At 41.2% G+C, this 13998-nt stretch overlaps 1 pseudogene; it reads right to left on the bottom strand.

Moving 5' to 3' along the window:
- Nucleotides 1-12880: 12880 nt before the first annotated feature.
- On the bottom strand, nucleotides 12881-12978 carry LOC120105292 (small nucleolar RNA R71; annotated as a pseudogene).
- Nucleotides 12979-13998: the final 1020 nt, after the last annotated feature.

Here is a 13998-nt window from a genome sequence, read left to right as displayed (position 1 = left end):
AGGCTCTGATACCACTTGTTGCCCAGATAGACAACCCAAGAGGGGGGGGGGGTGAATTGGGTTTTAAAATAATTTTAACTATTAAAGCGTTTGTGGGTGACTAATTAATGCTTTTTACAAGATGATTAATTAGTTGCTGTGATGTGTATGAAATGAGAGTAATGGTAAGAGACAAGCAATCACAAACACAAAGCTTTTATAGTAGTTCGGAGCTAACCCTTGCTCCTACGTCCACTCCCCAAGTCTCTCTTGGGAATTCACTATAACCCCTTGGATTACAGCGGTTGTTTTCCAAGCTCACAACCAAACTTGTTGTTTTACGAGCTTACAACGAACTCGGTCGGTTTTCCCAGGCTCACCGACTAGAACCAACCCCGATTGTTTTCCCGGGATCACAATCGAACCCTTACACGTTGGTTTTACACTCGGCTCACCAACCAACCTCAATACTCTTGATTCAATGCCCCGATTGAACCAAGCAAAGACAAAGGTGTAGATAAAAGAGACAAACAGAAAAATACAGCTTCTCAAAAGCAGATAAATGGCAATATGAACAATAACGAAGTTAAGAGCCCTCAAACGCTTTTAAGTTGGAGAAGAGGAAGGGCTTCTTAAACTTCTGGTCTCCTCTTGAGTGAGTAGTCGACTTGAATGCAGGAGGAGAAGGCTTTTAATTGCTGGAAAGATGTAGGTGGATGCAGTAAATGCAGATCTTCCTCTTTTTCGTTGAAGAACACGTTGCAGAGCTTGAATGCTTGATTAGTTGGAGTGGAATGGTTCTTCTCTGCCTTGCTACAGTCTTCTGTGGCTATTTAAACCAACCCCCACGGAAACTAGCCGTTAGAGAGCTTTTTCTGCCCGTTCTGCACACTCTGCGCAGCCTGACAATGTGTCCGTTGGTGGGTTAGAGTCGACTCGCGCGATCAGGAGTCGACTCGGCTGTAGCGGGAGTCGACTCAAGCTTTTCCGGAGTCGACTCGGTAACTGTTCCAAATTTGAATTAAAGTTGCCTTCACGACTGGGAGTCGACTCGTCTTGACCTGGAGTCGACTCGCCAACTTCTAGAGCTGACTTGGCAATTTCGGAGTCGGCTCATCCACTGAACTCCGTGGATCCAATTTTGAATTTGATCCACTCAAGTCGACTCGACTATCCTGGGAGTCGACTCGAATCTCAGAGCCCGAACTCCCGATTCTCTATCTTTTGGCTCGTCCAGTCTTGGAGTCGACTCGAACTTCCTCGGAGTCGACTCGGCTCTCAGTTTCCGAAACTTGGTCTTCTGCCTTTTTGATGTGAAGCTGTCTTGGAGTCGACTCGAGCTGTCTGGGAGTCGACTCGAATCTCAGAGGCAGTAACTTGGTCTTCTGTCTGTTGATGGTCGCGGAGTCTTGGAGTCGACTCGCATATTGCGGGAGTCGACTCGAATCTCAGAGTCCGAAAATTGCTCTCTGACTTTTTCTTGTGTTCCTCTGAGAGTCGACTCTCACCTTCTTTGAAGTCGACTTGCCATCCATCGGAGTCGACTCGAATCTCAGACCCGAAAACTGCTCTCTGACTTTTTCTTTGTGTTCCTCTTGGAGTCGACTCTTACTATCCTGGAGTCGACTCGGTGAACATCGGAGTCGACTCGCGCACTTTGGGAGTCGACTCGTTGACAGGTTCTGAGTTGAAGCTTTCTGTTCTTCTGTCTGTTCTCAGTCGGAGTCGACTCGTACAGATCTGGAGTCGACTCGAGCCCGTGCCAGTGAACTTGATACGCTTGGAGTCGACTCGTGATACTCTGGAGTCGACTCGAGTCTCAGACTTTGGTTCAAGCTGACTTCTTAACTTATCCAAAAATTATGAACCAAGTCTTGAGACACTTAGACAAGATTTTCACTGAAACACTTAATTGAATTCATTAGTAAACAAGAAATATACTCAATTGCTTTGATCTCATCAAAATCAAATAGGATTTTAATCAATCACTCCACAATAATAAAGTCAAGTACAAATTTATGTCCCAAAATTAATAATGTGTCCGCCATATTGGCTTCTAGGGCATACATCTAACAATCTTCCACCTGCACTAAAGCCAATCAGACATATATCTAAGTCCCATCTTCTCAAGGTGGGCTTCAGTCTTCTGCTGATTTAATTGCTTAGTGAGCGGGTCCGCCACATTGTCCGCGGAATCTACTCTCTGCACCTCGATATATTTCTTTTCGAGGTAATCGCGTATGAGGTGAAAGCGCCGCTCTATATGCTTAGACTTCTGATGAGACCTTAGCTCCTTAGCAAGAGCTATGGCACCATTATTATCGCAGTAGAGTGTGATGGCATTACATCTAGCTCTGCAATGAATTTCTTGAACTAGAAGGCTTCCTCTACAGCTACAGAGGCGGCGATATACTCAGCTTCCATGGTAGAATCAGCAATGATCAGTTGTTTGGATCTCTTCCAATTTACCGTACCCCCATTGCACAACAACACATATCTAGATGTAGACTTTCTATCATCAATATTAGTCATGAAATCTGAATATGTGTATCCTTCTACCTTTAACTCTGATGATCCTTCAAAAATCAAGAATAAATATTTAGTTCTTCTTAAGTACTTAAGAATGTTCTTCACAGCAGTCTAGTACTCTTCGCTTGGATTTGACTGATATCTGCTGGTGACACTCACAGCAAGGGCTATATCAGGCCGCATACACAGCATGGCATACATAAGGCTTTCTATTGCCGAAGCATAAGGAATCCTGCTCATGCGTTGAATCTCTTCAGATGTGTTGGGGCACATCTTCTTGGAGAGATGAATCCCATGCCTAAAGGGTAATAGACCCCTTTTGGAGTTTTCCATACTGAACCTCTTCAGTACCTCCTCTATGTACATCTTCTGTGAAGGCCAAGTATCCTTTTAGATCTATCTCTATAAGACCTTAATCCCCAAAATGTAGGATGCTTCCCCAAGGTCTTTTATGGAGAACTCTTTTGATAACCAGACCTTGACCGAGGTTAGCATGGGAATATCATTCCCTATCAGGAGGATGTCGTCTACGTACAGTACGAGGATCACGACAGCACTCCCACTAACTTTCTTGTAAACACACGGTTCCTCTTCGTTCTTGATGAAATCAAACGATTTGATCGCATCATTGAAACGAGTGTTCCAACTCCGAGATGCTTGCTTCAGTCCATAGATGGACCTTTGCAGCTTGCAGACCTTGTGATCTCCATCATTGGAAGTGAAACCCAGAGGCTGCTCCATATAGATATCTTCATCAAGATATCCATTCAGAAAAGCAGTTTTCACATCCATCTGCCATATTTCATAATCATGGAATGCTGCAATGGCAAGCAATGTTCGAATGGATTTCAGCATGGCTACAGGTGAAAAGGTCTCCTGATAGTCAATGCATTCGCGCTGACTATATTCTTTCGCCACTAGTCTTGCCTTATAGGTCTCTACCTTTCCATCCGAACCTATCTTCCTTTTATAGATCCATTTGCATCCAATAGGTACTATATCTTCTGGTGGATCTACTAAGGTCCAGACTTGGTTGGAATACATGGAGTCTATTTCTGACTTCATGGCTTCCAGCTATTTCTCGGAATCGATATCAGATATCGCCTCGTTGTAGGTATTGGGATCATTTACATGTTCCTATCTCCCACGACGAACATTTTCTCGGTATCTTCTATAAGCATACCTAAGTATCTATCAGGAGGATGAGAGACCCTACTTGATCTTCGAGGTGGAGGAGGTAATACGTGTACTGGCTCTGTATGAATAGGTTCTATAGGATCCATTACTAGTTGCTTTTCAGAGACTCTCTCTTCAAGCTCAATTTTTCTCCCACTGCCTCTATCAAGGATAAACTGTTTTTCCAAGAAGATGGCATGTCGGCTCACAAACACATTGTGATCCTCTGAGACGTAAAAATTGTATCATAATGACTCTTTAGGATATCCTATAAAACGAGCACTTATGGTCTTAGGCTCTAACTGGTCCGCCTATTATCGCTTGACGTGGGCCGGACATCCCTAAATCTTGACATGACCAAGACTTGGTTTCTTACCATGCCATATCTCATACGGTGTGGTAGGAACGAATTTAGAGGGAACTCTATTCAGTAAATAAATTGCGGATAGTAAGGCATGTCCCCAAAGATACATAGGTAAATCAGTGAAGCTCATCATGGATCGGACCATATCCAATAGAGCCTGATTCCTCCTTTCTGACATCCCGTTGAGTTGAGGTGTACCCGGAGGCGTCCATTGTGAGACTATGCCATTCTTCTTGAGATAGTCCTGGAATTCTCTACTAAGGTATTCTCCTCCTCGATCTGATCGAAGAACCTTAAGGATTTTTTCGGTCTGTTTTTCTACTTCATTTTTGAACTCTTTGAACTTTTCAAAAGACTCAGATTTGTATCTCATAAGATACATATACCCATATCGTGAATAGTCATCGGTAAAGGAAATGAAGTACGAATAACGACCCCTGGTTGACACATCAAATGGGCCACACACATCAGTGTGTACCAAGGTAAGTATTTCAGTGGTCCTCTCCCCATGTCCTACAAAAGATAATCTAGCCATTTTTTCTTGAAGACATGACTCATATACTGGATATGACTCGGAAGTCAATGGGCCGAGAAGCCCATCTTTCTTCATTTTGTTCATTCTGTCCTCTCCAATATGGCCAAGCCTGAGGTGCCACAAATACTTCTGATTTATCTCATCTCTGGATCTTTTAGATCCTATGGCACTCACAACTTGCTCAAACACATTCACAGACATATCAACATGCAAGAGATAGTGACTGTCAATCATGAAACCACGTGCAACTAATTAATTTCTGAAATAAATAAAACTTTGTCAAATGTCAAAATATGACCATCCTGTGCTAAACACGAAATAGAAATCAAATTCTGCTAGCAGCAGGGACATAATAACAGTCTCTAAGCAATAAACTAAATCCAGACGGTAATCGCAGAGAATAGGTGCCCACAGCTACAGCAGCAACTCTTGCCCCGTTGCCTACCCGAAGGATCACTGCACCTTCCGCCGGCCTTCTACTTTCCTTTAGATCCTGCATAGTAGTACACAAATGAGCACTAGAACCAGAATCTATAACCCAACTAGAAGTAGAAGAAATCGTAAGATTAGTTTTAATTACGAGCAAGTCTAACACACCTTCAGAAGGTGTGTCTGTCTTTTTGTTCTTCAGGCTCTCGAGGTATGAAGGGCAGTTCCTTTTCCAGTGGCCGTCGACATTGCAGTGGAAACATTTTTCCTTGTCACTAGCCTTTTTCTTATGAACTTCCTTCTTAGGCTTCTTGTCTTTCTTCTGCTTCTTTATAGGCTTCTTTTTCTTCCAAGTAGACTTTCTCTTGGAACTAGAAGTCAGCTCAGCAGCTAGAACAGAGCCCCTTGAACCTTTCAAGGCTCCCTCAGCAGTTACCAACATATTCAATAGTTTGGTCTTAGTTCATTCAATTTTATTCATATGGTAGTTTACTATAAATTGCCCAAATAAATCAGGAAGGGATTGCAGCATCAGATCTATCTGCAGTTCCTTATGCATGGTCATACCGAGCTTCTCAAGCTCCTCTACGTCCTTGATCATAGTCAAACAGTGATCGTGGACAGACTGCCCCTCGCGCATTTTTGCCTTCAAGAGCCTCTTGGACACTTCGAAGCGAGCTGTGCGACTCTGCTCACCATACAACTCTTGCAGGTGAGCCAGTATTTTCCTAGCAGTCTTCATGTTCTCATGCTGGCATTGAAGTTCATTAGTCATGGATGCCATGATGTAGCACTTGACCCTAATGTCATCATCTGTCCACTTTTGATGCGTCTCATGCTGATCATCAGTGGGATGTGCATGGTCATACCGAGCTTCTCAAGCTCCTCTACGTCCTTGATCATAGTCAAACAGTGATCGTGGACAGACTGCCCCTTGCGCATTTTTGCCTTCAAGAGCCTCTTGGACACTTCGAAGCGAGCTGTGCGACTCTGCTCACCATACAACTCTTGCAGGTGAGCCAGTATTTTCCTAGCAGTCTTCATGTTCTCATGCTGGCATTGAAGTTCATTAGTCATGGATGCCATGATGTAGCACTTGACCCTAATGTCATCATCTGTCCACTTTTGATGCGTCTCACGCTGATCATCAGTGGGATGTGCTGGTAATCTGGGGATGTCATTCTCGAGCATATACCCTAATTTCTCATAATTCAGAATAATTTTTAGGTTTCTAAGCCAGTCTTTGTAATTGGTTCCGGTCAGTTGGTTGGTCTCAAGGATACGGGTCAAAGGGTTCGAAGCTGACATTGTGATCTGTAGAGAGTAAAGATTCTAGTTAGACTTGTACTTGAACTCTATTTATTTTAGGGTCTCTTAAAACAAATATGCTCCCACTATTTTCTCAAATCCCTCATACTCCCCTGATGGAGAAATGAAAATTCTACGCGACTAGGATTTCTAGTGGGTACTGCGATCTCACCGATTTACATGCCGCCTCACCTAACACTTATTGATGACGTATAAATAGATGAGTGTACAACTCTTGTACAATGCTTCTCAAGCATATTGCAGTGGTACTTGGTCTCTAAGTCATGAAGACCTCACCTAACAGTTATTGGCCCCATTACTTAGTTAAGTTAGACCCACCGTATAACCGCAGAAATAAAGTCGTCATTGGGTCCTCACCTAACAGTTATTGGTGCCCAACCCCACCTTTATCCCGCAACATCTCATGTCTAATAGAGAGGTCCAGTCCCCCGATGCAACTTGCCCATTGTGTCCAGCCGAGACAAATCAACACCGGAAAGACCATAGCAGCTCTACTACGGTGGAAGACCTATGGACTTAATATTGCATAATCGTATCTTAGTGTTTGCAACTTGAGTTCTTTATAAGAGGTAATCGAACAATTGGCCAGGTAAGCAGGTGGGAGGCTCCTCTTACTCGGAGAGTAAGGTACTAATTAAGTAACCACCTTTTAGTTTTGCCTAGACACCAATTAGATCAATTAATCTAATATGACTAACTCATGTTGGTTCACTCTCGACTGATTAGGGAGGTTTATAATTAGGTCTCACTTGATCGCGTGTTCATATCTCATGCAAATATAAGTCTACCCGCATAGACATAAGATTAAACATCCAGGCATTTATCAAAATAAAATTAAATGGTGATGATTATGGATCCAAGATGGGATCATTTTACAAGCACATGCACGTCAATTGGTTTGATCGTCTTCAACTCTTGACTCGATCTTGATCCTCTAGGTCCAATTGTGATCAACTCCTTGATCCATCTTCAATCAACCCCTGATTTCGATCCGCGCATGTTGAGCTTGTTGATGTACATATCGATCAACCATCGACGTGCAATACACATCACAGATTACATCCCAGATTGCTTTAAAAATTAAATAAAAATAAAAATAAAATTACAACCGTTTTTTATGAGACACGCAGGTCTCTAATACATAAATTTAAGATGCACGCGGGCATCTAAAAAATTAAAATTACATGCATCACAGAACATCGCAGAACATTTCAGCACATTCAAAGGGTCCATCCATGATCATCACCATACGCATCACATTCATAAAAATTATTTTTCAGATCTGTAATTTAATTGATTATTCCATCTCATGACTTGCTGATCATACTAGATTTGACTCTAAATATTTGTAATCACATTATCAAAGCATTAGAATCATTAATCTAAGCATCTAAAAATTAGTATGCAGAAAAATCAGCAAGCTGAAAATTCTGCATACATAAATTTCAGCAAGCATAATCTCTTAAATTTCAGATCTAAAATGCCTTTAAAAATTTAATTCTAATCTTAATCTACATAACCTGGCTCTGATAACATTGTTAGGATCTGTCACATGCCGCTGAAAATTCAAAAATTTTTAGATATGCAGCGGAAAGATATGTGCATATTCCGTTCATCGCATGAACGTATTTTAAAACCATTTATAGATAGATTAGGATTAAATTCTTATTAAATCATTTTAAAATCATGATTAAGAAGATCAGATCTTCACCTTGTGCGGGTAGATGGTCTCCGCAAATCTGATTCACGTGGTATTTGATGAGGGTTCAGTGGAAGCCGCACACGCGTCCGGCCTCTACGGATATCTACACGAAGTAGTGAGTCGATCGAAGCCTTTGGATCTCTCCGGGGTGCTAGCTCTCTTGCAGAGAAGGCTATTGATGGCTGATATCCTTCCTATCAATCAACTCTTGAATGCCTAAGGGAGGAGGAAGAAGAAGGATGGTTCAATGGAAGGAGAACAAAAATCCTCAGCCTTTTCTTTTTTCTTCGCGTTGGAACCAAGGAAGGGGATGAAGTAGACCACGCCAAGAGCTTCTTTTCCCTTGTTTCCTTGTGGCTGAAAGGAGGAATGGAAGGAGGTTCCTTGCTGCCAAAAATTCCAAAAAAAATCATGAAAAATTCGGAGCCCCTTTGAACCCCTCTTTTATGGTGTGTGGATAGAGATAAGCTCCTAAATTTTAGGAGCTCATCTTTATCCCTTTGTGAATTCAAAATAGGAGGGGCATGACCCCTCCTTTTTCCTTCACGCCACCAGTCAAGGGGGGGGGGGCGTAGGCCCCTCCCTCTTCTCCCATATGGTTGGCCCCACTTAATCAAATTAAGTGGGGATTGGGTTAGGACTAATTCTAGGTCCAATCCTATTCAAAATAGGATTAAGTGCACACAATTTAATTCCTCCAAATCCAAATCCAATTAGAATTTAATTGAACCATGACTCAATTGAACTCTTCAATCCTAATCCAATTATGATTAATTAGATTAATTAATTAGGACTTAAGAAAATCCTAATCTAATCAGGACTTGTTTAAATTTCAGCCCTAAGATAATTAGGACTTTAGAAATCCTACTCCAAGTAGGAGTCTAATTTAATTTAAAATCCTAATCCAATTAGGACTTCAAGAATTCTACTCCAAGTAGGACTCATGATCAAGTCTAATTAATTAAATTAAATTGCAATCCGATTGCAATTATTCCTTCTTCTAACCACTAACTCTTAGCGGGTTATCCATTTATCAATCTAATTGATCATATGTGATTCTTAATCACAATTCAACCATCGGATCGATCAATACTTCTAATGCGTGTGACCCCATAGGTTCTATTCTGACTGGTAGTGAGATATACTGCAATCTCTATCACAATATCATTGAAAACTTATTTCAATGGGTTGAAACAATTTCAACTCAACTCACCAGGAATTATCGACCATTAAGATGATCCCTGTGAGTCTCACCATCCACCAGTGACACCTAGCAGTATGTAGTGGCTACCTAGCAGAATAGAATGATAAACCTCTAGGTGCAGTTATCGTATGATACAGTCCTTCTATTATGAATCCCTACAGACCAGAGGTCATGGATAACTCGTCAAATTCCGTCGTCTGTCATATGTCTAGATTTATTCGACTTGAGTTTGAGAGTGGAAAACTCTTTCTCCACTGTATATACTGCTCTGGCCAAGGTCTTAGAACTCAGTCTTGTAAATCACATAGGATCACTCCTCATCTATCAAGGTCGATAGATTCCATGTAGGTGCATTGATGAGAGCACAAAAGTGCGATCTAAGTACCCATTAACTTAGCCTAATGCTAGCAAAATAATGATAAATAATAGGTGTTAACATTTGCATGATTAAATATTTTATCCTTAGCACTTATTACAATTTTTATCATTATTTTATATAAATTTATCTTAAAAGAATGCATCTTCCTAACTGCAGAACAGAGCCCAGATTCAGCCGTCCGCAATGCATCCCGAGCATTTCCACGTCCGCATCCAGTGCGTCCAAATCTAATTCTGCAGCCAGTTTCCGAATTCATAGCATCCCGCGTTCCCCTCTTTCCTCATTTCAAAGGGGTCCACGTGTTCATCCAGCGTCCGCGTGCAGCCCAACATCCCGTGAGCATCTCCGCATGTGATCAGCTCCCAGCTTCCTCTCCACACGCGATCAGCTCCCTCCCGCGATGCAATCGTCTACGATTTCATCCCACGCGTCCGCCCGCGTGGATCCTGCATCCGAGTCCCAGTTCGCAGCAGTCTCCCGAGCGTCTCAGCTTCCTTCGGCGACCATCCAGCGCATCATCCGAATCCTAGCATCGATCCTCCACATCTGCGATCAGCTCTTATCCGGGGGTCTTCCAGATCCGCGTCTCAGCCCCCAGCAAAGGTCACACGCGTCATCCGAATCCCAATCCCGGCCGTCCGCGAGCGATCCACGTCTCCACGCGTCCGATCTTCAGCGCAATCCATCGGCCCCTTCCATTTCTGAGCCATCCGTGCTTCAGCCGAGCCCGTGTCACATGCGTCCGCCCGCTTCTTCCGCCTCTCCAATCTTCTATGGTTGAGCCTCTCCGCGTCCGGGATACTCGGCAGCCAACACGAGAGGAGCATCCTGTGTGATCAAGGGGTCCATCGGGAGATATAGGGAGCTTTCTTTCTCGGCTGGGGGAGAGGGCCCTGCTATTCAAAAAAAGAGAAAAAAACAGAGGAGAGAAAAAAAAGGAAACAGGGGATGCCCTGTTTCCGAAAAGAAAAAGGAAAAAAAAAAGAGAAAAGTGGCTAATGTCTTTTATGGAGGGCTAATTACTTAGGGAGGGTGATGGAGGAACCTTTGATGTATTACTTTTCTTGAAGTAAATTCTGAACCTTTGCTCTTATTGATTTATATTTTTGATGTGTTATGGGTTCTTGCATAACTATTTTGTAGATAGATTTTTAATGGTTTATGTTTATTGGCACATGGACTGCTTTAGTATTTGATTTGTCGTTGATGTAATAGGCACGATGAATGCTTAGAAATAGAGTTCATATGTCCATAAAATATATTCCATGTTTTGATCTATTCTACTTTTACGTCGTTAATCAAGAATCGCAGGATTTATTCTTGAATGCAATATTATCAAGGGGGATTCCAGATCCCTACCATTTCTCTGATTATTGAACTTTATTTATTTGCATGTCATTCTTTGTTTTTAATTTCTGAAAATCTACTGAAAATTACATCTAAAAATTATGCTAATAATCCATATTTCGTTCCCTGAGGATTCGACCTCGGACTCCCGAGAATTTACTATTTGTGCGATTCTCCTATACTTGGGAGATTAGTTTCGCGAAAGCAATTTTGCGAACGCGTCAAGTTTTTGGCGCCGTTGCCGGGGAACGGCTGATTTATTAGTATAATTTTAGATTTAATTAGTAATTTAGTAGTTAGTCTGTTTCTTTCGAAAAAAAAAATCTTTATTGCTGTTTTTTTTTCCCTGCACAGTCTGCATCAAACTCTGATATCAACGTAATTCACCGTCTGATTGAACTCCAATTTGGTCGTCAGCTGCAGGACCTGTGTTTCTTTCATCTGAACGGTCTGATTGACATTCTGAAACTATCAGATTAATACGAAAACTTGCTGCTGTCTGTTTTGAATTTGCTGCATTTAATTGTTTTAGAATCAGAATTTTATTGTTATCATATCTCATTAACCCTTGTTGCTAATTGAAAATTTAAGAAAAAAAAACTTTAAGATAAGATCAAGGGTGATTATTATTAAAAAAAAAGGAAAAAACCTAAAATTTCAAATTTCAAATTTCAAATTTCAGGATTCAAATTTCAAACTTCAATTCATAAAATTTAAAAAAATAAATAATTTGCTTGATCACCTATTCAATGAAATTTAATGTCATGTCATAAAATATTAAAAAAAAAATCTCTTGATTGTTGCATATAGTATAAGGCATCAGCATAAAATATTCTAAGGGCTGAACCCATTTAAAAAGATAAGGTCGGGATTTCATCACTCGTCCTTAGCCCAAAAATCACCCCATTGCATAAATATCCTAAGCTTAACTAAAATCAACTAGACGTTGGCCCCTAAGGACATTCGAGCTCAATAGGACGAAGACCACCGAAAGTTGCACCAATTTCGCTCTGTGGCTTAGTTGAGTTCTAGGCAAGCTTTGTCCCTATAAGGGAGACAGTTCATCTGTTCGAGGCAAGTGGGTTTTAAGTGGGACCTTTGCGAACGCATCGTGACCCCTCCACTTACCTGGGAGCTTACCTGGTCAACTCGGTTCATTAGACCGGATTGGAGGCTTAGGTGCCCTCTTCAAACCAGTTAGGAGCTGTCTAGAAATTTAAGAAAAACATTAGAAATTGAGGTGTAATGTTTAGTTGCATGTTTGATTGTGAATAGATTTTTGTTTTAGGGTGTAGTTTTAGGGTATCTTTAGTTGGTACTTATATTTATATTTATTTTTTTTAAAAAAAATATAAAAAAAAATAATTAAATTTTGTATGCTAGGTTGGAATAGGGACGACACCGGTCGATTAAGTCGTACCACTTTAGATCATCCCTTAGGACACATCCTTGAAATTCCTTCACAGTATCTCACACCTTGTGAGATGGCAAATTTTTCTGATGATGTAGGAAGTCACCATGGTGATGAAGGTAGACCCCCAGTTATGACACTTCGACAATATTTACATCCCACTAGGACTAGTCAACCTTCATGCATGATTATTCCTGAAAATGTAGGACACTTTGAAATCAAACCAGGAGTAATTCAATTGCTGCCCAAGTATCATGGGATGGAATCTGAGAACCCTTATCTTCATCTTAAGGATTTTGAGGAAATTAGTATCACATTTAGAGTGCCAAATGTATCGGAAGACGTCCTTAAATTGACCTTGTTTTCTTTTTCCTTAAAGGATAAAGCCAAAACATGGCTGAACTCCTTGAGACCTAGATCGCTAGGAACATGGCATGATATGCAAAGAGAATTCTTGAAAAAATTCTTTCCCGCACAAAGGACTAACTTTTTGAAAAGGCACATTAGTAATTTTCAACAAAAAGACCATGAAACATTTTATGAATGCTGGGAGAGATTTAAAGATTTGCTTCTCTCTTGTCCTCATCATGGGTTTGAAACATGGAGAACCATTAGTTTCTTTTACGAAGGGTTGTCTCCACAGTTAAAACAATTTATAGAGACTATGTGCAATGGTCTATTTTTGGAAAAGCAACCCGATGAGGCATGGGACTATTTAGACTCTCTCGCAGAGACTGCACAATTATGGGATACAGGGGATAGAGTGAATAAACCTTTGCCTAAGCCTAATAGCATTCCACACGGGGGCCTTTACAACCTTAATACTCAGGATGATATTCAGGCTAAAATGGCAGCCCTTACTAGGAAGGTAGAGGAAATTGAACTTAGAAGGATTGAACCCGTCAAGACCGTAGAACATAATAGCGAGTGTTGTAGGATTTGCGAGATGCCTGGCCATCTCACCACTGATTGCCCCACAATACCCGCATTTAAGGAGGTCTTGCACGATCAGGCCAATGTTATGAATACCTATCAAAAATCTTTCAATAATCCTTTTTCGGGTACTTACAACCCTGGTTGGAAGAACCATCCAAATTTCAGGTGGAGGAATGACCAACCTCAACAAGTATATAACCCAACTCCTCCACCTCCGCACCCTCATTATGCACATGCACCCCCTCAAAAATCCAGTCTCGAAGAAACTTTGCAATCTTTCATGCAAGGTCAAGCTAAAATCAATGATGAATTAAGAAATCAACTGACAACGCTGACCACTGCTTTAAGTGCTCAAGAGAAAGGTAAGCTACCAGCTCAACCACAACCTAATCCTCAAGTCTATGGCGGTAGCAATGCATCATCTTTAACTTCGCATAAAGAACAAGCAAAGAGTATAATAACTTTGCGAAGTGGAAAGATTATTGACCGACCAGTCCCAGAACAAACACAAGTCATACCTGATTCGGACCCTCCCAAGACAAAAGAAAAGGATAATGAAGAAACTGAAGCACCAACATCTACTGAAAAAATTGAATGTCCTTTTCCTGCACCATTTCCACAAAGATTAAAGCCCTTGCAAAAGCTTGAACCAAACTCTGAAATTCTTGAGCTTTTTAA

This window comes from Phoenix dactylifera, chromosome 10 (genome assembly GCF_051530095.1).
Source record: "Phoenix dactylifera cultivar Ajwa chromosome 10, Ajwa_hap1_PhDact_Kaust_v1.1, whole genome shotgun sequence".
In the NCBI taxonomy this organism is placed as follows: domain Eukaryota; kingdom Viridiplantae; phylum Streptophyta; class Magnoliopsida; order Arecales; family Arecaceae; genus Phoenix; species Phoenix dactylifera.
Note: the sequence above shows the minus strand (reverse complement) of the source record. Positions and strands in the feature narration are given on the sequence as shown.